Genomic DNA, 24938 nt, shown 5'->3' on the forward strand with positions numbered 1-24938 from the left:
GTTCCAATTTTAGTTGTCGAGGAGAAAGCCAGGATTCGATTTCTTGAATCCCTGTGTGACTAGGTGCAGAACAGCGTGACACCGTGGTGCCCTGCACATGTGGTATATTAGTGCTGCACTGTGAATTGTCCCTGCAGTGGAGGCTGAGGTTCGATATACCTGTTTCCACCAAATATTGAGTGAGGCCTGCGACATACCTGATTCCACAAAATACTGATTAAGGGGTTTTATATACCTGTTTCCCATAAATATCAATTGAGGCTTGCGATATGCCTGCTTTCACAAAATATTGATAAAGGGGATTGATATACCTGGTTCCACCAAATATTGATTGAGGCCTGAGATATACCTGCTTCCACAAAATACTGATTAAGGGGTTTGATATACCTGCTTCCACAAAATACTGATTGAGGGCTGCAATATTCCTACTTCCCAAAATACTGATTAAGGGGATTGATATACCTGCTTCCACAAAATACTGATTAAGGGGTTTGATATACATGCTTCCACAAAATATTCATTGAGGTTTGCAATATACCTGCCTCAACAAAATACTGATTAAGGGAATTGATATGCCTGCTTCCACCAAATATTGATTGAGGCCTGCGAGATATCTGCTTCCACAAAATACTGATTAAGGGGTTCGATATTTTTGTTTCCACCAAATATTAATTAAGGCCTGCGATATACCTGCTTCCACAAAATACTGATTGAGGCCTGAGATATACCTGCTTCCACAAAATACTGATTGAGGGCTGCAATATTCCTACTTCCACAAAATACTGATTAAGGGGATTGATATACCTGCTTCCACAAAATACTGATTAAGGGGTTTGATATACATGCTTCCACAAAATATTCATTGAGGTTTGCAATATACCTGCCTCAACAAAATACTGATTAAGGGAATTGATATGCCTGCTTCCACCAAATATTGATTGAGGCCTGCGAGATATCTGCTTCCACAAAATACTGATTGAGGCCTGCGATATACCTGCTTCCATAAAATACTGATTAAGGGGTTCGATATTTTTGTTTCCACCAAATATTAATTGAGGCCTGCGATATACCTGCTTCCACAAAATACTGATTGAGGGCTGCGATATTCCTGCTTCCACAAAATAATGATTAAGGGGATTGATATACCTGCTTCCACAAAATACTGATTAAGGGATTTGATATACCTGCTTCCACTAAATACTGATTGAAGTTTGTGATATACCTGCTTCCACAAAGTACTGATTAAGGGGTTTGATATATCTGCTTCCACCACATATTGATTGAGGCCTGTGAGATATCTGCTTTCACAAAATACTGATTAAGGGGATTGATATACCTGCTTTCACAAAATACTGATTGAGGGCTCCGATATTCCTGCTTACACAAAATACTGATTAAGGGGTTCGATATACATGTTTCCACCAAATATTGATTGAGGCCTGCAATATACCTGCTTCCACAAAATACTGATTAAGGGGATTGATATACCTGCTTCCACCAAATATTGATTGAGGCCTGTGATATGCCTGATTCCACGAAATACTGATTAAGGGGATTGATATACCTGTTTCCACCAAATATTGATTGAGGCCTGTTATATACCGGCTTTTACAAAGTACTGATTAAGGGATTGATATACCTGCTTCCACAAAATACTGATTGAGGCCTGCGATATACCTGCTTCCACAAAATATTGATTAAGGGGATTGATATACCTGCTTCCACCAAATATTGACTGAGGCCTGCGATATACCTGCTTCCACAAAATACTGATTTAGGGGATTTATATACCTGCTTCCACCAAATATTGATTGAGACCTACGATATACCTGATTCCACAAAATACTGATTAAGGAGTTTGATAGACCTGCTTCCACAAAATACTGATTGAGGACTGCGATATACCTGCTTCCACAAAATACAGATTAAGGACTTTGCTATACCTGTTTCCACCAAATATTGATTGAGGCCTGCGATATACCTGTTTTCACAAAATATTGATTAAGGGGTTTGATATACCTGTTTCTACCAAATATTGATTGAGGCCTGCGATATACCTGCTTCCACCAAAATACTGATTAAGGGGATTGACATACCTGCTTCCACCAAATATTGATTAAGGCCTGCGAGATACCTGCTTCCACAAAATACTGAATAAGGGGTTTGACATACCTGCTGCCACAAAATACTGATTAAGGGGATTGATACACCTGCTTCCACAAAATATTGAGCGTAAAAAGTTGATGACGCCGGATAACCCTCTTGCCCAACGGCTGACCGCTATCTTGTCGGAACTGCTAGCCCGCCAACTACTGCCATATAAACTGGTGGACTTGGGGGCCTTTAGAAAATTTGTGGCCATAGGCACACCACAAAGGAAAGTTCCCGGAAGGAAATATTTCTCCCAGAAGGGCATCCCAGAGCTATATGGCCACTTTCAGCGGCAAGTGAATATATCTCTGGCACACAGTGTCGGTGCCAAGATGCATGTGACCACAGACATATGGTCTAGAAAACACAGCAGGGAAGGTACATAACTTTTACTGCCCACTGGGTGAACCTTCTGACTGCTGTCAAGCATGTAACCCGGGGCTCCCTTGTGGATTTGGTGTTACCACAAATTGCATGCAGGCCTGCCTCTTCTCCTCCTCCTACTCCATCCTCCATCTCCTCCTCAGCTGACTCCTCCTTTTCCACTGCTACTGCCTCTTCCGCTGCACCCCCAAGCTCCTCAGAACCTATTTGACGTCCCAGGTGAGATGCTGTGCTGAGGCTGTTGTGCCTGGAAGCCAAGAGCCACACCGGTCCTGCACTCCTTTCAGCTCTGCAGTCACAGACCGATCAGTGGCTAACCCTGCTCAATTTAATAGTTGGTAAAGTAGTGTGCGACAATGGTGCCAATCTGTAGAGCGTGCTGAAACAGGGCAAAATTACACACGTGCCATGCACGGCACACGTCCTGAACTTAGTTGTTGCCAAATACTCCGGGGTCCAGGACCTCTTGCGACAGGCCAGGAAATTCTCTGGCCTATTTAGAAGATCTTACACAGCCATGGCTCGCCTTGCTGAGCGGCAACTAGTGATGAGCGGCAGGGGCAATATTCGAATTTTGCGATAATTAGCGAATATTCGGTAGAATATTCATCATATATTCGAGAATTCAAGATGATTTTCTTGATTGCAAAATTGGCAATGTAGTATGCGCGTAATGCACATGCGCGATACAGGTGTGGCCTAGTTTTGCTAGTTGTCATACTGCCAGAAGTTTCCTGAAACTGGAGAAGATGGTTGGCAGTAACTTTTGCGAATGTGAGGAAGAACTCCTGATCACTGTAAGTAATTTTACATTACAGCACTGTATGAACAATAGCTTTATATTCAGATAGAGTGCTCCAATATATTCGCGATTGTGCAAATCGGCATTAATGACGCGCAATAGAAATACATGCAACTTCAAATTTTATTAGGTCTAAGTAGATATTACTGATTGGTGCACTAAGTATTGTTGTGACATCACACTACTATGTCTGTAGCATGTATGTATAGACAGCAGAGAAATATCAAAATGGGAAGATTCAGACTCCAGCACTCACTTTTTTGAAGTGTCAAATTCTCCGTCTTTATTTAGCAATTGTGCACAGACGATACAGGACTCAAATTCTCTCTGATGTAGGCTGTTGACGCGTTTCGAAAGGTTCTTATTCGTAACAGTAGTGTGCGTCTGATGTTTTCAGGTATAAGTAAGAGCAAGGGAAACATCAGACGCACACTACTGTTACGAATAAGAACCTTTCGAAACGCGTCAACAGCCTACATCAGAGAGAATTTGAGTCCTGTATTGGAGGAAAAGAGGAAATAGAGGCCATGATTAAAATACAGGAAGATCATGACATAATACTAAAGCCATCAGACAAAGGAGGGAATTTAGTGGCCCTGGACCATAACACCTATAAACATATGTGTCTATCTATTCTAAATGACAAAAACTGCTATCACATCTTAGGGAGGGACCCTACCCCTGAATTCAATAAAGATCTAGAGGTCCTCCTTATAGAAGCCTTCGAAAATAGACTGATATCAGGCGATGAAATCAAGTTCATGTTGACTCCTTATCCTCAAATTGCTACCTTTTATACTATCCCGAAGATTCATAAGGGACTCACACCCCTTAAGGGACGTCCCATAGTCTCGGGGATTAACTCCCTAACCCAAAACACAGGCATATACATCGACAAGACCCTGAGGACCTATGTCTCGGCATTACCTTCATTTATCAGAGACACGTCGGACCTGCTGACAAAAATTGATGGCCTGCAGCTTGAGGATGGCATACTGCTGGCCTCCATAGACGTGGAGGCTCTTTACAGCAATATACCACACAATTTAGGGCTACATGCAATTGAGCATTTCTTAAAAACGAGGGGTACTCAATTTACAGCCCATAACATGTTTATTCTCAAACTAACCGAGTTTGTCCTAAGGCACAACTATTTCCTATTCGATTCCAAGTACTTCCACCAGCTCAGGGGCACGGCAATGGGGAGCCCATGTGCCCCCACATATGCTAACCTGTTCCTGGGCTGGTGGGAGGATACACTGGTCTTTGTGGAGGAGAACATGTGGACCCCGCGAATTGTCTTCTGGGGCCGCTATATCGATGATATATTAATATTTTGGAGCGGCTCCAGAGGACAATTCGCGGATTTTGTGGCATACCTCAATAATAACGAAATAGGTATGCACTTTACCTCAGAGATTGATGAGTGCAGCCTGGCCTTCCTAGACCTATATATTACCCTGGATAATGGCGTAATAACCACCAAAACATATAGGAAACCAACGGCTGCAAACAATCTACTTAGATGGGAGAGTCATCACCCCGTGAATCTCAAATGCGGAATCCCAAAAGGGCAATATCTTAGGATCCGCAGAAACTGCACCACTAATTCAGATTTTTTTAAACAGGCCAAAGATCTAAAAAATAAATTTAATGAAAGAGGATATCCTGACCGTCCACTACAGAAAGCTTTCAAATCTGCTCTAAATACTGACAGAAGGGTACTCTTGTCCTCAAAACAAGGGACAAGATCAGAAACAGATCCCATCTTCCGCATTATAGGAACCTATGACAACCAGAGCAGAGAAGTGAGGGAGATATTTCAAAAATATTGGGACATGCTCCTGACGGATGCTGACGTGAAAGATATTCTCCCCACATATCCGGCAATAACATATCGCAGGGGACGGTCATTGGGGGACAGATTTGTGCACAGTCACTATACCCCTGTTAGAAAAACAGGCACTTGGCTGGACAGACGGCCTCTTGGTACTTTTAAATGTGGTTCTTGTATAGCCTGCCCACATATTGTCCAAACAAAAACGTTTACAAGTTATACCACAAAGAAAACTTACACCATCAGGGATTTCGCGAACTGCAAAACCCCAGGGGTGGTATATCTATGCACGTGTTCATGTAACCTACAGTATGTGGGTAAGACCAAAAGGGAACTCAGAAGGAGGATTGGGGATCATCTGGGTGACGTGCGACACAAACGCGACACCCCCATAGCAAGACACATAGAGAATTTCCATGACGGGAACAGCATGTCATTGAAGTTCTGTATAATTGAGGTGATTCGCCCATCCGTCAGAGGTGGGGACCTCAATAAAAAAATCCTGCAGAAAGAGGCTGAGTGGACTCATAGGTTAAAAACTCTGAGTCCACTGGGCCTTAATGAAGTGTTGTCCTTTGCATGCTTCATCTAAAAAATTTTGGTTGTGTTTAAAATACTCATAAATCACTGACGAATACATATACCAGTAAAATGGGCCAGCCAGGAACATAATATATTGACCGTGAAAGGCCATATTTCCTGACATCATTATGTGAATGACAATATCCCATTAGGGTCTATCCAAATACTTCTTTAATTTCCCTATATGGTGTATATTCACTATGTCCTACTTATGTAAAACCCACTGTACCCCCAAATGTAATACACCCTAATTTCTCGATATAGGTTTCAATTAGCCTGTACTAATGAGTAGCCCTGGATCCTGGGGGACTGACCCGTTTGAGGTCAAAAAGTATATCTATTTTGCGCATGTTCCTATTATGCCACTTGATCACCGGGCTGAAGTTCCTGACTAAATCTTATAATAGTGTGGCTGAAGTTCCTTACCAAATCTTATAATAGTGTGGAACTTCCGGTCATGCGCCGCTTGAAACGCAGGATCGTCCCTCATGCGTTCCATTGCGGACCTCCCCCTGTCGCCCCTTATGACCTATGCGCCTGCGCAAATCAAACACTTCCGCTTCCGGACACAATATCGAGATTGGGCCGGGTTGGAACGCATGACCTTGTTTCATGCGTTCCACAGCGGATACTATGGATCACCGCGCATGCGCACCTAAGGGACTGCCGCTTCCGGATACATCAGGTGGAACGCACGCCACACCATGCGGTAAGCCACTCACCGCTACCTAATTGAGGCTAATATTAAGGGTATTTAGGGGGACAGTCCAAGATACTCGTTCTGGACTGCATCTATCCAGTGGGTCTATTCAAAGAAAAGTGATTGTGCTTGACGGTTATCTAACCGTTACCTCATCTGACCATATACCCCTGATGAATCTGGCGGTATCTACTGTCAGAGGAAACGCGTCGGGATCTAAAGATTAATAACATCTGGCTGCTGACATTTGGAGGACCTTCTGTAGGGTGAGCAAAATAGGGACAGCCACCGATAAGTGGGGTCGCTCCTTCTGGGGTGATTCTCTCGCATCTAGGCGGGAGACCTCTCTGCTTTCAGGCAGGGTACACTAGTTGTATAGGGATATTCCTCCTGTCCTAGCGTCCCGAGACCCAGAGTATATGGTACCTAACAACAACTGATGTTACCTTCCAGCACACCAAGCTGCCTCTGGAGACCGTATACAGCCCTATATTTGCCTGGACCTCCGGAAAGAATGACCGTTTATTTCTTACTCAACCAACCGTGAGTTATAAAGATAGAAATAATCCAATTGTATCCTCACCCAATGTATAGTATCCTCCATATGTACCTGTCCATTACAGCCTGATGCATCAAACGCAGTCTAACATTATTATATATGTGGGACCTATTTTTAATTGAAAATTATAAAAGCTAAGTTTTAGTAGGATAACTAACCAGTGAAACTGTATTGTCTGTGCACGATTGCTAAATAAAGACGGAGAATTTGACACTTCAAAAAAGTGAGTGCTGGAGTCTGAATCTTCCCATTTTGCTGTTTACCTGTATAAGGAAGTTGAAAAACCAAGGCACCGAGCACGCGGATACATTCCAACCGCAGAAACAGTGAGCTGGTATCTTTACTTTATATGTCTTAACCCAGCAGAGAAATATCTCTCACATGCACATTGCACATCCATTTTCCTGCCACACAGTATATACCACACACACACAAACACACTAGGGTGGCGGAACAGTCCGGTTTTCCTGGTCCTCTGTCCGGCGAGAGGCCAGGACGGCCAGCCGGAAGTTCTCCTTTTTTTGTGGTTACACGGGTGTTGGCAGTTGGCACGGGTCAGGATGGCTTTACGTATCCCCATCACTGGGAGCAGGGCCTGGCAGCATGTCCGGGCCACACAGTGCGCTGTATGACGTGACGTCACAACGTCATCAGCGCTGCTGCGTGCGTGGCACATCCGACGTGTACCTTTAGTTCAGACGGGAGCATCTGTCCCATGGAGGCAAATGACCCCTTTCAGACTTAATAACTGAACCATAGTAATTAATAAAATAATGACATGACACCTTCTGTTGGAATAAAAATGGCTGCGATGCTTTTTTAAGGGTAAAAAATTAATAAATAATTAAAACTTCAAATATCATTAAATAAATAACCATTAAAATTTCCAATAATTACCAAAATCCACTCAGCAATAGCTGAGTGATACAGCCCCTCTAATAAAGCAAAGCGACATAAAGCATAAGAATAGGGAGGGAGTGCGGGGCGACGATCCGGTCTTGATAAAACTGACCCAGAAGCGCCGCTGAAACCCTCTTTTTAAGGCCTCATGCACACGCAATTCTCGAAGTGCCGATATTCGCAATTAAAATTCGTTATTCGAATATTCCCGCTCAACACTAATATATAGTAATATGGACCATGCTGGTATTACCTGGGCATCTACTATGTAGTATCTAACTACTGTGCGCCACTGTCCCCCATATGCTGTCCTCCTTTTTGGGTTCCCTAACACACACACAGAGTCTATAGATTTGAGTTTGTGTCCTGTTAGTCAGGACTCAGGAGAAGTCTTCTTTGTCTGACCGCCAGTATTTGCCGGTTCATTTAGCGTTACCCAGGGTGCACCATAGGGAGGCGAACCAGCTGTACACCCCATACCGTACTGTCACTTCACTAGACAGGTATATCTCTGCTTTGCTGGCCAATATCTGATTGCTCAGACCCCACACACATACAATTGCAATACAATCAGATCTTATAACATTAAATCTAATATTTCTCCTTCAAAGACTTAAAAACTTTTAGCTGTGTTGTTGAGGTCAACATTTTAAATACTTTTAATTTAAAAATTTGGTATTATATGCTTGCATCTTTATCCTGCAGCGCATGTTGGAGTGGGGCTATGACCGGACCAGGGTCCAAGAAGAGAAAAAGCGAATTGTGAGGGAAATACAGAAGTTGCTAAAGAGGGAGTTTTAAGGGGAAGCACACTTTGATGGCGATCATCAAACATTGGTCGGATCTAAAGAGGAGGAACATCGGGTGGATCAGTGAGATCCGTGACAGGAAATGCCCATGTACAATGCTTATATTACTTTTGTATCTCTCACCTACACTCTGTAATGTATATATACAGTTATGCAGATAAGTATTTCATCTCTTTACAAATGATTACTTAGTACCTCGTGTGACATGTACCAAATCAGCTGGTTACATCATACATCTCAACCTCGCTGTGAGTGAATATATACACTGCTCAAAAAAATACTGTGAAATCAAACTGTCCACTTAGGAAGCAACACTGAGTGACAATCAATTTCACATGCTGTTGTGCAAACGGGATAGACAACAGGTGGAAATTATAGTCAATTAGCAAGACACCCCCAATAAAGGAGTGGTTCTGCAGGTGGTGACCACAGACCACTTTGCAGTTCCTATGCTTCCTGGCTGATGTTTTGGTCACTTTTGAATGCTGGTGGTGCTTTCACTCTAGTGGTAGCATGAGACGGAGTCTACAATCCACACAAGTGGCTCAGGTAGTGCAGCTTATCCAGGATGGCACATCAATGCGAGCTGTGGCAAGAAGGTTTGCTGTGTCTGTCAGCGTAGTGTCCAGAGCATGGAGGCGCTACCAGGAGACAGGCCAGTACATCAGGAGACGTGGAGGAGGCCGTAGGAGGGCAACAACCCAGCAGCAGGACCGCTACCTCCGCCTTTGTGCAAGGAGGAACAGGAGGAGCACTGCCAGAGCCCTGCAAAATGACCTCCAGCAGGCCACAAATGTGCATGTGTCTGCTCAAACGGTCAGAAACAGACTCCATAAGGGTGATATGAGGGCCCGACGTCCACAGGTGGGGGTTAGGCTTACAGCCCAACACCGTGCAGGACGTTTGGAATTTGCCAGAGAACACCAAGATTGGCAAATTCGCCACTGGCGCCCTGTGCTCTTCACAGATGAAAGCAGGTTCACGCTGAGCACATATGACAGACGTGACAGAGTCTTGAGACGCCGTGGAGAACGTTCTGCTGCCTGCAACATCCTCCAGCATGACCGGTTTGGCATTGGGTCAGTAATGGTGTGGGGTGGCATTTCTTTGGAGGGCCGCACAGCCCTCCATGTGCTCGCCAGAGGTAGCCTAACTGCCATTAGGTACCGAGATGAGATCCTCAGACCCCTTGTGAGACCATATGCTGGTGCGGTTGGCCCTGGGTTCCTCTTAATGCAAGACAATGCTAGACCTCATGTGGCTGGAGTGTGTCAGCAGTTCCTGCAGGACGAAGGCATTGATGCTATGGACTGGCCCGCCTGTTCCCCAGACCTGAATCCAATTGAGCACATCTGGGACATCATGTCTCGCTCTATCCACCAACGTCACGTTGCACCACAGACTGTCCAGGAGTTGGCAGATGCTTTAGTCCAGGTCTGGGAGGAGATCCCTCAGGAGACCGTCCGCCACCTCATCAGGAGCATGCACAGGCGTTGTAGGGAGGTCATACAGGCACGTGGAGGCCACACACACTACTGAGCCTCATTTTGACTTGTTTTAAGGACATTACATCAAAGTTGGATCAGCCTGTAGTGTGTTTTTCCACTTTAATTTTGAGTGTGACTCCAAATCCAGACCTTTGATTTCCATTTTTTTTTTTTGTGTGATTTTGTTGTCAGCACATTCAACTATGTAAAGAACAAAGTATTTCAGAAGAATATTTAATTAATTCAGATCTAGGATGTGTTATTTTTGTGTTCCCTTAATTTTTTTGAGCAGTGTATATTTATACACACATGGAGGTACAGATGTATGATGTAACCCGCTGATTTCGTACGTTTCACACACACATAGATCAATATACATATGTGTGTGTATATTCTGAGGCAGTGACAGACCTCACACAGGTTAGAGGCAAGGAAGGGGTGGATAGTATGGTCCACACCGCTATTCCACCACAGGTGAGACCAGCTGGGATAAAGCACCTCCCAGTGTGTCAGTCTGGGGGAAGTGTTGTCTTGGGACAGAGACCTGGAGGCTCTGTGAATGTGGTCTCAGCCGGGCAAGGATGAGGGGCCACGAGGCTGGTAGCCTGGAGTTGGGGGACGCAGCGATGCCTGGGAGGATCGCCGGGCCTTAGTCAGGCAGACTACTGACTCTTAATCCCCCACAAGAGAGATTGGACTTGAGACTGTGTGTGAACGGTGCTCTGTACAGCCAGGAGTCTGTGGGACATTGGCTGGGAAAGTCGCATCGGTTCACAGGGTGTGAACTGTACCTAATAGGTGAGTCAGGGATGTTAATGTATTAGTTAAAGCCTGGACAGGCGAGTGTTTATTGTTTTGTTGCTCCGTTTTTGCTGGTGTGCCACAATAAATGCACTGTTTGGACCTTAAACCTGGTGTCCTGAAGCCGTATCTGTGAGGATGGTCCCCTGAAAGAAAACTACCCCTCACAATATATGCATAAACTACAATCATCATTCTGTATTCCAGTAAAAAGCCCCATCGATCATTACATTACAAACATACCCCACTTAATTTGGATTTTTATATGAGTTCTTAGTTGTTTGTTTAAATTCTGAACATTGTGTTATTACAGGTGTTCCCATTCCTGCCGTCCGCCGCAGGTCTTCCACAGAGGATCTGGAGGTAGTGGTGGTGTCCGCGGAGGAGGAGGGAGAGCAGGCGGGACCCTCCCAGCAGCAGGATGCGCCACCCCCACCTGATGTGGCCAAAGTGGTGGAGGTGGACGCTGAAGAAGCCGAACCCTCTCAGTTTCCCCCCCAGGTACTGATGAGGAGGAGGAGGATGTCACCAGCCCCCGCCAGGTGACACAGTGAGGGATTGTGTCTGGCAAGGCAGGTATTTTCCTCCCAGCATGTGCGGCTGGGCTGGTTTCCAGCCAGGTGAGGTCAAATACCGGACCGGAGTTTAAGTGCCGGTCCAGGTTTTAGCAGCACCTGGCTGTCCTAGATAGGCAGCTTGGCTCAGCAGAGATGTCTCTGTTTTTGGGATATGAGGCTTTGTGCCGTGCTGGAGGGCTGAGAGCCACACGCTAGGGAAACAGGCCCCCTAAAGCCTGCTGTGGACTACTAGAGACAGAACTGCCAGCAAGGTGACTTGTGTTATATGAACTTTCCATTGTGTGTGAATTAACACCAAGACTGCAAAGTTACGTGCTGTTTTGTGCAATTGCCCCGTGTGAATAAACACTGATGTTTTGAGTTAAGAACTTGTATTTTGCCTCTGTACTGCACCCGCTTACCCTATCTACCAGATCGAAACCCCACAGTGCACACAGCAATATAATTCTGTATCCATAACATGTATATTGAATATTTCAAGGTGTATAGTGAGAATTTTGACCGATCAGGCGTTTTCCAGAATTAGGAAACACACAAAATGAAAAATTTAAAATTTTTCCAGGAAAAGTGGAATTACAACAACATTTTTCACTTTCACAAGGGGTAACAGCACAAAATGCACCCCACATTTTGTTAACCATTTCCCCCCGAATACGTCAACACCCCATTTGTGATCAAAAAATGATGTATGGGAGCACAGCAGGGCTCTAGAGTCAAACAGCAAAATATGGATTTGGCTGACCTGAATTGGCACACATTTATATTAGATACCATGTCGCATTAAATAAATTCCTGAGCTCCCCAGAAATTAAAAACCCCAACAAGTGACCCCTTTTCGAAAACGGCACCTCCGTACGAACATTTTAAGTGTTGGAAATTGTATTTTTGAGCAAACAGGTGTCTCACAGAAAAGCCGAAACAATAGTGAAAGCATTTCAAAGCACATAATGTAATAATTGGGAGTGCTTTAAAGGGCTTCTGTCACCCCACTAAAGTAATTTTTTTTTTTGGGCTAGTTAAATTACTTATATTGCGATATATGAAAATATAATGGTCTTACTTACTTTGATTCAGCAGTTTCTTCTAAAAATGAAGTTTTATAATATGTAAATTAGGTCTCTACCAGCAAGTAGGGCGGCTACTTGCTGGTAGCAGCTGCAGAAAACCGCCCCCTCGTTGTGTTGATTTACAGGGCCAGCCGGGATCTCCTCCTCTGGCCAGCCCTGTCAGCATTTCAAAAATCGCTCGCCTCCTCAACTCCCTCAGTGCGCCTGCGCCGATGACATCACCGAAATAGAAGACGTCATCGGCGCAGGCGCACTGAGGGAGTGCTAAGGAGGCGAGCCTCCTCATCTCAGAGCGCCTGCGCCGAATGAACACAGGCGCGCGATTTTTGAAATGCCGACAGGGCTGGCCGGAGGAGGAGATCCCGGCTGGCCCTGTCAATCAACACGACGAGGGGGCGGTTTTCTGCAGCTGCTACCAGCAAGTAGCCGCCCTACTTGCTGGTAGAGACCTAATTTACATATTATAAAACTTTGTTTTTAGAAGAAACTGCTGAATCAAAGTAAGTAAGACCATTATATTTTCATATATCGCAATACAAGTAATTCAACTAGCCCAAAAAAAAATATGACTTTAGTGGGGTGACAGAAGCCCTTTAACAAATACTCCACACAATGCACTAATTGCCTCTTAATCTGAATTGCAAGTAATTTTCATTCTTTTTTTTTTTTAATCCTAACAGTACAAATTCAATAAAAAAAAACTAATAGGGCTACTGCAAAAGGAGCACTTAAAATCAATGCAGGAACTCCAGGCTCCAGGAGAAGCAGAGGAAGCAGCAGCAAATTTTTGACAGAAAGGTGCAGCAGATAGAGGAACAGCACCGTCAGAGAATCCAGAAGCTTTTGGACCTTCAAGACAAACGTAAGAAATTGCCATAGAGGCATATTTGTTTCCCAAATTGTAAATAAATATTTTGCTCAGTTCTAACGTGTGCTTTTGTTTTTTTAAATTGTTATGTTTTTGCGTAATATTAACAGATAAGGTTGCAGTAAGGCCCTTTTAGTCAAGGGCAAACTCATCAGGATCAGGATAGACAGCAGCAGTAGGTACATGGTAACCGTGGAGTATAAGGCCTACACATAACTCACCAGGACTGACAGCAGCAGATACATGGTAACGGTTGAGAATATGGCCTACACATAACTCAGCAGGATCAGGACAGACAGCAGAAGGTAAATGGTAACGCTAGAGTATAAGGCCTACACATAGCTGGGCCTAACCTAACTGGCCTACAGTAAAGTTTTTATCCGGTGACCATCTAATGTTCCTCCAGCAACATAATTACAAGTTCTTTTCTGTCAGATGAATGCCTAATGTTTGGGGCCTGTACTCCCGTGGCCTAAAATGACATTTTTCTAGGCTCCAACAGGGCACATTTTTGAGAGTTTCCTTTTAAGACGCATAAAAATGGCACCTGTTTGAAATACATATTTTTTTGTGGGAATTTTTGCCAATGATCTCCCTCTGGTATGTCACTGTCCATGTTGTGGGACTATTTGTGCACTTCTAGTAAGTATTTGGTGGCTGCAAATATGACCTGAAGGTTTATCAGGTTCGCCTGCCATTAAAGTCAATGTGGCCTGCCGCGAATGCGCGTTAGCGAACCGTCCTGGCCGATGTTCGTCCATCACTACTGGGCAGGAACCACATTTACCCAGTGGGCCATAAAGGACATAAATTGTCCTTGACCGTAGTTATACAGTAGCTACACACCAAGCTGCCGTGCACTTTGGCAGACACCAACAGGCTCAAGGACTGGACCACCTTCTGTTCTACATACGTGTGCAGGGCTGGTACTGCCTTTTTAGCAAAGAAATTACAGCTTGGGACTCTCCACCTCAACTCAGCACAAGCCATCAGTTCTCTAACAGGTGCAGAGTTCACCACTTGGAAAGAGAGGGACTGCAGCACCAGCAACTTGGCCAGGAGCACGTTCAGATTCTTCGCCGTTGGATGAGTGCGTGCATACTGTTGTCTCTTGGCAATCGCTTCGGTGATCGATTGCTGACGGAATGACTGACGAGGAGGAGGAGGAGCATCAGGACCAGCAGATGATGGGAAGGACAGACAGCTCTCTTCGGCTGAGGTGGTGTCGCCTTGACTGCATGAAATTGGGTGCGTGCCACTGGGTGGTGCAGCGGTTGCTGCGGCAGGCTGGACCACCACATCGGAGCCACGGTTCTCCCAGGCCACTTTATGGTGATGCTGCATGTGTTGACACAGGGCCGTTGTGCCAGCATTGGCACCCTGGCCTTGCTTCACCTTCTGCCCACAAATCCGGCAAATGGCCATGTTCACCTCCTCTGGCGGCCTAACCAAAAATTGCAACACCACCGAGTATGGCATTTTTCCAACAACACTCTGCTCTGACTGCCTGCTACTGCTGCCTTCGGGAACCCCTGCACCGCTACTTTCTGGGCCGGTATGCTCCTGTGAAGCGGGTGGTCTACCATGGGCACGTTTGGTTCCCAACCTCCCACTGCTGCCACCCTGCGGACTCACAGCCACACTACCACCCTGCTGGCTCAGCCACTGCCTCACACGCAAGCTGCCATTCTCTTCTCCTGATAATGATACCCCATCTTCACCCGGCTCCCAAGCGCGATCGGCTACATCATCATCATCCGCTACTGTCTGCATGTCACTGATGTCCTTCTCAATGATCTCAGGGCCAGGAACCTGACCGCTCGCAACACCTGCTCCCACGTAACTCTCCTCATCACTACTTGCCCACCTACCGGAGGAAGCGGCAGATGTCTCCTCTACATATTGGCTTGACAGTAGTTGATTAGGGATGAGCGAACCCGAACTGTATAGTTCGGGTTCGTACCGAATTTTGGGGTGTCCGTGACACGGACCCGAACCCGAACATTTTCGTAAAAGTCGGGTTCGAGTTCGGTGTTCGGCGCTTTCTTGGCGCTTTTTGAAAGGCTGCAAAGCAGCCAATCAACAAGCATCATACTACTTGCCCCAAGAGGCCATCACAGCCATGCCTACTATTGGCATGGCTGTGATTGGCCAGTGCAGCATGTGACCCAGCCTCTATATAAGCTTGGGTCACGTAGCGCTGCACGTCACTCTGCTGATACAAGTGTAGGGAGAGGTTGCAGCTGCGACGTTAGGGCGAGATTAGGCAGTGATTAACTCCTCCAAAAGACTTCATTCAGTGATCGATCTACAGCTGTGGATCATTGAACTGCTGCTATTCAATTACTCAGTGTTTTTAGGCTGCCCAGAGCGTTTTTCAGTTAATTTTTTCTGGGGTGATCGGCGGCCATTTTGTGGCTTGTGGTGCGCCAGCACAAGCTGCCACCAAGTCCATTTAACCATCAATAGTGTGGTTATTTTTTGCTATATCCTACATCAGGGTCAAGCTTTCATCAAGTGCATTTAACCATCAATAGTGTGGTTATTTTTTGGCCATATACTACATCAGGGGCAAGCTGAGCCTGTCACCAAGTGCATTTAACCATCAATAGTGTGGTTATTTTTTGCTATATCCTACATCAGGGTAAAGCTTTCATCAAGTGCATTTAACCATCAATAGTGTGGTTATTTTTTGGCCATATACTACATCAGGGGCAAGCTGAGCCTGTCACCCAAGTGCATTTAACCATCAATAGTGTGGTTATTTTTTGCTATATCCTACATCAGGGTCAAGCTTTCATCAAGTGCATTTAACCATCAATAGTGTGGTTATTTTTTGGCCATATACTACATCAGGGGCAAGTTGAGCCTGTCACCAAGTGCATTTAACCATCAATAGTGTGGTTATTTTTTGGCCATATACTACATCAGGGGCAAGTTGAGCCTGTCACCCAGCGCCTAAAAAAAAGCCCTCACATTTATATTCATCCAAATCTGTCATTACTGCTTTAGCTGGTCAAGTTATTTAGTGTCCGTCAAAGCACAGTTTTTGTTCTGGGTTGAAATACAATTCCCAATTTTGCAATTCTCAAAATTAGTGGTTTCTGCTGTATCAGGCCTACTTTAAATCTATCCCTAAAAGGGTATATTAGATTCAAGGTGCTGATAGGGTAATTCTCAAGAACTTCACACACACGCTACAGTGCAGATCCAAGTCTAATTCTGTCCGTAAACGTATACCTGTCACCCAGCGCCTAAATAATAGGCCTCAAATTTATATTCAGCTAAATCTGTCATTACTGGTGTGCCTGTATTAGTGTAATACGGTACCTAAATAGATAGCCAGATAGTGTTAGGTGTCTGTAAAAAAAGGCCTAAATTTTAATTCAATACATTGGCCCGAATAATATTTTTCTTATTGTGGTGAACGGTAACAATGAGGAAAACATCTAGTAAGGGACGCGGACGCGGACATGGTCGTGGTGGTGTTAGTAGACCCTCTGGTGCTGGGAGAGGACGTGGCCGTTCTGCCACAGCCACACGTCCTAGTGTACCAACTACCTCAGGTCCCAGTAGCCGCCAGAATTTACAGGGATATTTGGTGGGGCCCAATGCCATTCTAAGGATGGTAAGGCCTGAGCAGGTACAGGCATTAGTCAATTTGGTGGCCGACAGTGCATCCAGCACGTTCACATTATCTCCCACCCAGTCTTCTGCAGAAAGCGCACAGATGGCGCATGAAAACCAAGCCCATCAGTCTGTCACATCACCCCCATGCATATCAGGGAAACTGTCTGAGCCTCAAGTTATGCAGCAGTCTCTTATGCTGTTTGAAGACTCTGCTGGCAGGGTTTCCCAAGGGCATCCACCTAGCCCTTCCCCAGGGGTGGAAGAGATAAAATGCACTAACGCACAACCACTTATGTTTCCTGATGATGAGGACATGGGAATACCACCTCAGCACGTCTCTGATGATGACGAAACACAGGTGCCAACTGCTGCGTCTTTCTGCAGTGTGCAGACTGAACAGGAGGTCAGGGATCAAGACTGGGTGGAAGACGATTCAGGGGACGATGAGGTCCTAGACCCCACATGGAATGAAGGTTGTGCCACTAACTTTCACAGTTCGGAGGAAGAGGCAGTGGTGAGACCGAGCCAACAGTGTAGCAAAAGACAAAAAGGGAGCAGTGGGCAAAAGCAGAACACCCGCCGTCAAGAGACTCCGCCTGCTACTGACCGCCACCATCTGGGACCGAGCACCCCAAAGGCAGCTTCAAGGAGTTCCCTGGCATGGCACTTCTTCAAACAATGTGCTGACGTCAAGACCCGAGTGGTTTGCACGCTGTGCCATCAGAGCCTGAAGTGAGGCATTAACGTTCTGAACCTTAGCACAACCTGCATGACCAGGCACCTGCATGCAAAGCATGAACTGCAGTGGAGTAAACACCTTAAAAACAAGGAAGTCACTCAGGCTCCCCCTGCTACCTCTTCTGCTGCTGCCGCATCGGCCTCTTCTGCTGCTGCCGCCGCCTCGGCCTCTTCCTCCGCCTCTGGAGGAACGTTGGCACCTGCCGCCCAGCAAACATGGGATATACCACCAACACCACCACCTGTGTCACCAAGCATCTCAACCATGTCACACGGCAGCGTTCAGCTCTCCATCTCACAAACATTTGAGAGAAAGCGTAAATTCCCACCTAGCCACCCTCGATCCCTGGCCCTGAATGCCAGCATTTCTAAACTACTGGCCTATGAAATGCTGTCATTTAGGCTGGTGGACACAGACAGCTTCAAACAGCTCATGTCGCTTGCTATCCCACAGTATGTTGTTCCCAGCCGGCACTACTTCTCCAAGAGAGCCGTGCCTTCCCTGCACAACCAAGTATCCGATAAAATCAAGTCTGCACTGTGCAACGCCATCTGTGGCAAGGTCCACCTAACCACAGATACGTGGACCAGTAAGCACGGCCAGGGACGCTATATCTCCATAACTGCACACTGGGTAAATGTAGTGGCGGCTGGGCCCCAGGCGGAGAGCTGTTTGGCGCACGTCCTTCCGCCGCCAAGGATCGCAGGGCAACATTCTTTGCCTCCTGTCTCCTCCTCCTCCTACTCAGCTTCCTCCTCCTCTTCTTCCACCTACTCATCCAGTCAGCCACACACCTTCACCACCAACTTCAGCACAGCCCGGGGTAAACGTCAGCAGGCCGTTCTGAAACTCATATGTTTGGGGGACAGGCCCCACACCGCACAGGAGTTGTGGGGGGTATAGAACAACAGACCGACGAGTGGTTGCTGCCGGTGAGCCTCAAGCCCGGCCTGGTGGTGTGCGATAATGGGCAAAATCTCGTTGCAGCTCTGGGACTAGCCGGTTTGACACACATCCCTTGCCTGGCGCATGTGCTGAATTTGGTGGTGCAGAAGTTCATTCACAACTACCCCGACATGTCAGAGCTGCTGCATAAAGTGCGGGCCGTCTGTTCGCGCTTCCGGCATTCACATCCTGCCGCTGCTCGCCTGTCTGCGCTACGACGTAACTTCGGCCTTCCCGCTCACCGCCTCATATGCGACGTGCCCACCAGGTGGAACTCCACCTTGCACATGCTGGACAGACTGTGCGAGCAGCAGCAGGCCATAGTGGAGTTTCAGTTGCAGCACGCACGGGTCAGTCGCACTGCGGATCAGCCCCACTTCACCACCAATGACTGGGCCTCCATGCGAGACCTGTGTGTTTCGAGTACTCCACCAACATGGCCAGTGGCGATGACGCCGTTATCAGCGTTACAATACCACTTCTATGTCTCCTTGAGAAAACACTTAGGGCGATGATGGAAGAGGAGGTGGCCCAGGAGGAGGAGGAGGAAGAGGGGTCATTTTTAGCACTTTCAGGCCAGTCTCTTCTAAGTGACTCAGAGGGAGGTTTTTTGCAACAGCAGAGGCCAGGTACAAATGTGGCCAGACAGGGCCCACTACTGGAGGACGAGGAGGACGAGGATGAGGAGGAGGTGGAGGAGAATGAGGATGAAGCAGGTTCACAGCGGGCTGGCACCCAACGCAGCTTGGGCCCATCACTGGTGCGTGGCTGGGGGGAAACGCAGGACGATGACGATAAGCCTCCCACAGAGGACAGCTTGTCCTTACCTCTGGGCAGCCTGGCACACATGAGCGACTACATGCTGCAGTGCCTGCGCAACGACAGCAGAGTTGCCCACATTTTAACGTGTGCGGACTACTGGGTTGCCACCCTGCTGGATCCACGGTACAAAGACAATGTGCCCACCTTACCTAATGCACTGGAGCGTGATAGTAAGATGCGCGAGTACAAGCGCACGTTGGTAGACGCGCTACTGAGAGCATTCCCAAATGTCACAGCGGAACAAGTGGAAGCCCAAGGCGAAGGCAGAGGAGGAGCAAGAGGTCGCCAACGCAGCTGTGTCACGGCCAGCTCCTCTGAGGGCAGGGTTAGCATGGCAGAGATGTGGAAAAGTTTTGTCACCACGCCACAGCTAACTGCACCACCACCTGATACGGAACGTGTTAGCAGGAGGCAACATTTCAATAAGATGTTGGAACAGTACCTGTGCACACCCCTCCACGTACTGACTGATGGTTCAGCCCCATTCAACTTCTGGGTCTCCAAATTGTCCACGTGGCCAGAGCTAGCCTTTTATGCCTTGGAGGTGCTGGCCTGCCCGGCGGCCAGCGTTTTGTCTGAACGTGTATTTAGCACGGCAGGCGGAGTCATTACAGACAAACGCAGCCGCCTGTCTACAGCCAATGTGGACAAGCTGACGTTCATAAAAATGAACCAGGCATGGATCCCACAGGACCTATCCATCCCTTGTGCAGATTAGACATTAACTACTTCCCCTTAACCATATATTATTGTACTCCAGGGCACTTCCTCATTCAATCCTATTTTTATTTTCATTTTACCATTATATTGCGGGGCAACCCAAAGTTGAATGAACCTCTCCTCTGTCTGGGTGCCGGGGCCTAAAAATATCTGACAGTGGCCTGTTCCAGTGGTGGGTGACATGAAGCCTGATTCTCTGCTATGATATGAAGACTTATTCTCTGCTGACATGAAGCCTGAATCTCTGTTATGGGACCTCTCTCCTCTGCCTGGGCCTAAATATGTGACAATGGACTGTTCCAGTGGTGGGTGACGTGAAGCCTGATTCTCTGCTATGACATGAAGACTGATTCTCTGCTGACATGAAGCCTGAATCTCTGTTATGGGACCTCTCTCCTCTGTCTGGATGCCGGGGCCTAAAAATATCTGACAGTGGCCTGTTCCAGTGGTGGGTGACGTGAAGCCTGATTCTCTGCTATGACATGAAAAATGATTCTCTGCTGACATGAAGCCTGAATCTCTGTTATGGGACCTCTCTCCTCTGCCTGGGTGCCTGGGCCTAAATATGTGACAGTGGCCTGTTCCAGTGGTGAGTGACGTGAAGCCTGATTCTCTGCTATGATATGAAGACTGATTCTCTGCTGACATGAAGCCTGAATCTCTGTTATAGGACCTCTCTCCTCTGCCTGGGTGCCTGGGCCTAAATATGTGACAATGGACTGTTCCAGTGGTGGGTGACGTGAAGCCTGATTCTATGCTATGACATGAAGACTGATTCTCTGCTGACATGAAGCCTGAATCTCTGTTATGGGACCTCTCTCCTCTGTCTGGGTGCCGGGGCCTAAAAATATCTGACAGTGGCCTGTTCCAGTGGTGGGTGACGTGAAGCCTGATTCTCTGCTATGACATGAAGACTGATTCTCTGCTGACATGAAGCCTGAATCTCTGTTATGGGACCTCTCTCCTCTGCCTGGGTGCCTGGGCCTAAATATGTGACAGTGGCCTGTTCCAGTGGTGGGTGACGTGAAGCCTGATTCTCTGCTATGACATGAAGACTGATTCTCTGCTGATATGAAGCCTGAATCTCTGTTATGGGACCTCTCTCCTCTGCCTGGGTGCCTGGGCCTAAATATGTGACAATGGACTGTTCCAGTGGTGGGTGACGTGAAGCCTGATTCTCTGCTATGACATGAAGACTGATTCTCTGCTGACATGAAGCCTGAATCTCTGTTATGGGACCTCTCTCCTCTGTCTGGGTGCCGGGGCCTAAAAATATCTGACAGTGGCCTGTTCCAGTGGTGGGTGACGTGAAGCCTGATTCTCTGCTATGACATGAAGACTAATTCTCTGCTGACATGAAGCCAGATTCTCTGTTACGGGACCTCTCTCCTCTGCCTGGGTGCCTGGGCCTAAATATCTGACAATGGACTGTTCCAGTGTTGGGTGACGTAAAGCCTGATTCTCTGCTATGACATGAAGACTGATTCTCTGCTGACATGAAGCCTGAATCTCTGTTATGGGACCTCTCTCCTCTGTCTGGGTGACGGGGCCTAAAAATATCTGACAGTGGCCTGTTCCAGTGGTGGGTGACGTGAAGCCTGATTCTCTGCTATGACATGAAGACTGATTCTCTGCTGACATGAAGCCAGATTCTCTGTTACGGGACCTCTCTCCTCTGCCTGGGTGCCAGGGCCTAAATAACCGACAATGGACTGTTCCAGTAGGGTTGCCACCTTTCCCAACAAAAAAATACCGGGCAAGTTAAGCCACACCCCAAATGGTGTGTGGTTGTTGGGCGTGGCTTAACACAGGGTTTGAAGTCGCTGTCATACTGTGGCTCCCCAGGAATATTAAAGCCCCCATTAGTGCCCACAATAATAGTAATGCACCCAGTAATAGTAATGCCCCCATTAGTGTGCCCCAGTAACAGTAATGGCCCTATTAGTGCGCCCCAGAATGAATAATGACCCCTATTAGTGCCGCCCAGTAAGAGTAATGCCCCCAGTAAGAGTAATGCCCCCATTAGTGCCACCCGTTAAGAATAATGCCCCCATTAGTGAACCCCAGTTAGAGTAATGTGGCCCTCATCCCCCGGGAACCGTCACTCAGGGCCAGCACACTGACTGTAGAGTCTTGTGTGAGAGTCTGGGCCTGGTAACGGAGAAGGCGGGAGAGGGGGGATGTCGTGATAGGAAAGAAGTGCAGCAGAAGAGCCAGGGACGGGAGGAGCGCAGGCCCGCGACTCGTCTCTTTGTTATCCGGCCTGATCTGGGAGTGAGAGAAGCTCAGTCCCGGAGCGGCCGCCATGCTGTGGAGCGAGGGTTTGCTGCTCTCCTTCAGCAGCATCTTCGTGCTCCTGACCACCCGCAGCCCCCAGCTCTCCGGCTTCCAATCCATCCTGACCGGTGGTTTCGTCCTTTTCAGGTTCGAGCCGGTCCCGGATTGCCGGCCGCTCACAGCTCACCGCCACTCACTCACCCCCAGCTGTCAGGACCGTGAGCGAGCAAGTCAGACAGTCTGCACTGCAGTTTGAAATGAATCCTGTGTCCGGGTCTGAGAAAGTATTGTACCCCGACAAAGGATTACAAACCCGGACTGTCCGGGTCAATCCCGTACGGGTGGCAACCCTATGTTCCAGTGTTGGGTGACGTAAAGCATGATTCTCTGCTATGACATGCAGACTGATTCTCTGCTGACATGAAGCCAGATTCTCTGTTACGGGACCTCTCTCCTCTGCCTAGGTGCCTGGGCCTAAATATCTGACAATGGACTGTTCCAGTGTTGGGTGACGTGAAGCCTGATTCTCTGCTATGACATGCAGACTGATTCTCTGCTGACATGAAGCCAGATTCTCTGTTACGGGACCTCTCTCCTCTGCCTGGGTGCCTGGGCCTAAATATCTGACAATGGACTGTTCCAGTGTTGGGTGACGTAAAGCATGATTCTCTGCTATGACATGCAGACTGATTCTCTGCTGACATGAAGCCAGATTCTCTGTTATGGGACCTCTCTCCTCTGCCTGGGTGCCTGGGCCTAAATATCTGACAATGGACTGTTCCAGTGTTGGGTGACGTGAAGCCTGATTCTCTGCTATGACATGAAGACTGATTCTCTGCTGACATGAAGCCAGATTCTCTGTTACGGGACCTCTCTCCTCTGCCTGGGTGCCTGGGCCTAATTATATGACAATGGACTGTTACAGTGGTTGGTGACGTGAAGCCTGATTCTCTGCTATGACATGCAGACTGATTCTCTGCTGACATGAAGCCAGATTCTCTGTTACGGGACCTCTCTCCTCTGCCTGGGTGCCGGGGCCTAAATATATGACAATGGACTGTTACAGTGGTGGGTGACGTGAAGTTAGATTCTCTGCTATGGCATGAAGACTGATTCTCTGCTGACGTGAAGCCAGATTCTCTGCTATGGGACCTCTCTCCAATTGATATTGGTTAATTTTTATTTATTTTATTTTTATTTTAATTCATTTCCCTATCCACATTTGTTTGCAGGGGATTTACCTACATGTTGCTGCCTTTTGCAGCCCTCTAGCTCTTTCCTGGGCTGTTTTACAGCCTTTTTAGTGCCGAAAAGTTTGGGTCCCTATTGACTTCAATGGGGTTCGGGACGAAGTTCGGGTCGGGTTCGGATCCCGAACCCGAACATTTCCGGGAAGTTCGGCCGAACTTCTCGAACCCGAACATCCAGGTGTTCGCTCAACTCTATAGTTGATGACTTTCCTCTAGTAACTTGTCCTCGCTGGAATGTGGAGCCAAGCCTATGGCATGTAAGGGTACTTTCACACTTGCGACAGAGTATTCCGGCAAAACGTATGCAAACTGAGGACAAATGCATTGAAATGCCGGATCCGTCTCTCCGGTGTCATCCAGAAAAACGTATCCGGTATAAAAAATGTTTGCATTTTTTCCGGTCCGCGCATGCGCAGACCAGAATGCGGGATCCGTTTTGCCGGAACGCTTAATGATGGATATGGCACTAATACACTTCAATGTAAATTAATGTCGGCATTCCGGCAAGTGTTCAGTCTTTTTGGGCGGAGAGAAAACTGCAGCATGCTGCGGTATTTTCTACGTCCTGAAATGGCAAAAAGACTGAACTGAAGACAACCTGATGCATACTGAACGGATTGCTCTCCATTCAGAATGCATTAGGATAAAACTGATCAGTTATTTTCCGGTATTGAGCCCCTAGGACGGAACTCAATGCCAGAAAAGAATAACTTTAGTGTGAACGTACCCTCATACTTCTCACGCTGAGGGAACTGAAAATGACAGAGGAAGGTTCAGGACAAGTGGGGCACAGGGCCTACTCCCAGGCCATGCCAACTAAGTGTCGTGTCAGAGGAACCCACCGACTCTTGGCTAGGGGTGGCTGATGTCACTTGCGACGAACTCAAAGACCGAGTCAAGCATTCAAGCACCGCTGCGTTGCTGTTCAAGACATGACCACTAGATGACACTGGGAGCTCAGGCCTCTCGCGGTACAATGTTACTTCATCGCTGAACGGCAATTAAGACATATATATACTTTTTTTTGATT

Source organism: Bufo bufo, chromosome 5 (assembly GCF_905171765.1).
Source record: "Bufo bufo chromosome 5, aBufBuf1.1, whole genome shotgun sequence".
Taxonomy (NCBI): domain Eukaryota; kingdom Metazoa; phylum Chordata; class Amphibia; order Anura; family Bufonidae; genus Bufo; species Bufo bufo.